Below are 3,731 nucleotides of genomic sequence, written 5' to 3' on the forward strand. Positions count from 1 at the left end.
CATTCTATTTTCAATTCAGATGCTAGAGTGATCCCTTTAAGCATAAGTAGTTTATAGAATTTCTCTGTTCAAAATCCTCCGCTAGTTTCTCTAAATCTCGCTGAAATAAAATTCAAAGGTCATGATATGGAAGTTGGGGAAGCAGCTCTGCAGGTAAGAGTGCAACAGCATAAGTATGAGAACCCTGTGATGACACGCCCAGGACGCTTGGGAAAAGCTGAGCATGGATGTGTACACACCTGTAACTCCCGTGCTGGTAGGGGTGGATGGAAAGATGGGAAGATAGATGGTTGGGACTTGTTGGCTTCCAACCTAGCTCCACTCCAGGTTCAGTGAGAGATGTAGTCCCATCACCACCATATGTATGTGTACTCACACACACACACACACACACACACACACACACACTCACCACACACACACTACATACAGAGGGAGATAGATAAACAAACACTCCCCTCCTCCACACACACGAGAACAGATAGATAGATGATAGAAATAATAAAATATAAAATTAAAACAGGGTCAGGCTATATTCTTCCTCTACTGGAATTATATCTTATATACTTCTTTTCCCTTTGGTGACCTCTTTGAAGTTACACCTGGACTCAGGTTTTCTGCCTCTGGGTTTTTGTACTTGATATTTCCTCTGCCTTAAATTCTGTCTCACCAGCTACTGGTGAGTAAAGTGTGGCTCTGAATCATGTTCAGGTCTTCAATCAGATGCCACATTTCTTCTTCTTCTTCTTCTTCTTCTTCTTCTTCTTCTTCTTCTTCTTCTTCTTCTTCTTCTTCTTTTCTTCTTCTTCTCCCTCCTCTTCCTCCTCTTTCTCCTCCTCCTTCTTCAAAATTTTTAAATTGATTCTTTAGGAATTTCCCATCATGTACCCAAATCCCACTCATTTCTCAATCCTTCCATGTTCCCCTTCCACCCTTGTAGCCTCCTCCTGAAAAGAAAATAAAAAATAGAAATAAAAAAATTCCTCCATCTTTCCTATTTCTCCATTATATATTCACTCATCTTAGTAGCACTGGGAGCTGCAGTGTGTCTCACAGTATACACTTTTGTCCAGACAGCTTTACTTGCAAATGTTCATTGTAATGAGTTATTGGTATGGTTCAAGGCCTCTGACTTCTGATCCACCATCTCTCTTGGACACTCATAGAGACTCCTGTCAGATATCCTGATGTTGCTCAGAGTCATGGATATCCTGCAGCTATGGTTCCTCAGGACCAGTCCCTTTACATGCTTCAGCGGGTCATGGATTGGGAAGATGTTGAGGTGGGCCAACTCAAGACGCTAGATGTGGACTTGGGTGGTAGCTGAGTTGGTCAATCCAGGCCTCCACCTGGACACCCTCCTCCCCCGCTTCACAAGGGGCAGAGTCAGCTCTCTCTATGTGGTAGCCCTCAAGGGGCAGGAGCATCTTTCCTGGGCCAACATCACCAGAGCCAGCTCTCCCACACCTGTACCACTGGGACCAGCTCTCCCAGGGCCAGTGAAGGGTGGGGCCCTTGGATGTCAACATAACCTCATGTGGCAGTCCAGACCACGGGCATCTGCATGGCCTTTGGAGGTAGCACAAGCCACAGATATCAACACAGACCCCAGCTGCAGAGATGCTTCCTTCTTTATGAGATCTTTCTGTACTGGTTATTTAAAAGCTACTCTGGATGTGTGTTTTTCTATTGAGCTTTCTACCATTTAACGCCATAGACATTTCACTTAGTTGTTTGTCTTCCCTCTGCAATGGCCTGAAGTTCAAAGATTCTACCTCTCACAGAATGCTGCCTGTATCTTAATTAACAGTGCAATAAATACTTCATAAATACTTGAATATGAAATGCATAAAAAATGGGTGGTGTTTGCCTGTAGCCTGTACAGTGTTTCAGGAGGTGGGAAATAAAGTAGCATTATGTTTCTGTCTTTTACCATATGAACTAACTTAAATGAAAAGTAAATGGCACTCTTTTATGGTAAATTAGATAGCTATTATTATAACTGGTAAGGTGATATAGGGAATTAAACAAAATTAAGCAAGCCAGATTTCACACTTGTCTTTGTTACTTTAGAATTATTTCCAGAGTAGATTTTGTTTCCTCCCACTTTGGTGGTTTTTAATATTTCTTCCACACTCCACTTTGGTCTCGAAATGGATTATCTCCATAGGCCATCTATATGAAAATGAAGTCTGACACATTTATAAGTAATCTTTTGTGTATCAACAGAAGCAAACTGAAGAAAAAGCTAGTGAAAGTTAGCAATTTTAGTAACTCTTGAGCTCTCACAAGTGGTTTTGAATTTCAGGGTGCCTGAGAACCCTGGGAGCTGCCATACAGCATCCTTGGCTCTATTCCAGGCTCGCCCTGGGGAGCTTCTGCAGAGCAACCCCTGATGCTTGCTTTAACAATGCCTCTGGGGTTCTGCAGCAGGAGCACAGAAGCCTGTGCTTTGAGACTCGCTGCTCTGATCTTTCAAAAGATGTTCATTGTCTTTCCTACAAGTAAAGCAGAGGTTCATAGTAAGAAGACAAAGATCAGGTTTCATTTCTGTGGACACAAATTATCTTGCTCCAAATTGTGGCTTGGCTAAAAACTGTCCACCCTCTCCAGAGTGCCATCTTGCCTGTGTGCAGTGACTTACCGAGGAAGGGAGAGGAGAATGAACAATTTCAACTAAGTCCCACTTGATCAATATTAACCCATCACTCTTACTGAAAAAACAGTTCTAAAGACATGCCACATAACTGTAGGTAGTTAGAGTCAACTCTGGGCCACACCTGCTGACCTGCCATCATCCATTCCGCAGATGGCTACAGTTTTTTATCTTAAGGTCTTTGTCTCCTCGTTCCTTTCTTTATCCTAAGAGAATCAGGTGATTAAAGGGGTCAGAATATGGCACTCTGTTACCATGGAGACTGGAAGTAATGCGGCTCCTATGCTGGTTGCTTACTCTCTCCCACCAGCTGTAATTCTAGCAGAGTAAAGGGTTTTTGCTAAGTGGGAACATGAACCTCAAAGATTGTTTCATTTGGTGTATGAGGGATGAGCACCACTCTTTTCATGATTCTGAGACACAGTGCCAAGAAAGAACTGGGATTTGGGTGCTTAGGCTTCCTGTCACTGTAACATTTGGTCTCTGGATTTGTGGTTGTTTTGTTTTAAGCCTTTTAAGCATCTTACACCCATGAGAAAGGGGGCATGGCATGCTTCCAATGCATTTACTTCCTGCTGTGAAAGAAGCAATTACAATGTGTTTGATAAAATTCTCCTGACCCCTTTGAATATGTGACTATGCCCAGGCTGTCTGTGTTTTACCCACATTATCTCATTTGACTCTCCCTCAAATTATGAAGTGAATTCTATTATTGCAGTGGATGTATTAGTTGTTGTTACTGTGTTAAAACACTAGAACCAAGGCAGCTTTTAGAAGGGCTTATATTGGAGTTATGGTTCTAGAGGGTTAGAGTCCATGATGGCAGAGTGGAGGTAGCAGGTGGCCGGAAGACATGAGAGCTGGAGCTGGAACAGCAGCTGAGAGCACAAATTGCAAATCACAAACAAGAAGGTTAGAGAGTACACTTGAAATAGCATTAAGTCTTAACAGTCTCAAAACCCACCCCTAGTGACATACCTCAGCAAGGTCATACCTCTGAAGCCTTCCCAAACAGACCCACCAGCTGAAGACCAAACATTCAAATGCCAGAGACTGAGGGACACTTATAATTCAA

The sequence above is a fragment of the Onychomys torridus genome, chromosome 6 (genome assembly GCF_903995425.1).
Source record: "Onychomys torridus chromosome 6, mOncTor1.1, whole genome shotgun sequence".
In the NCBI taxonomy this organism is placed as follows: Eukaryota; Metazoa; Chordata; class Mammalia; order Rodentia; family Cricetidae; genus Onychomys; species Onychomys torridus.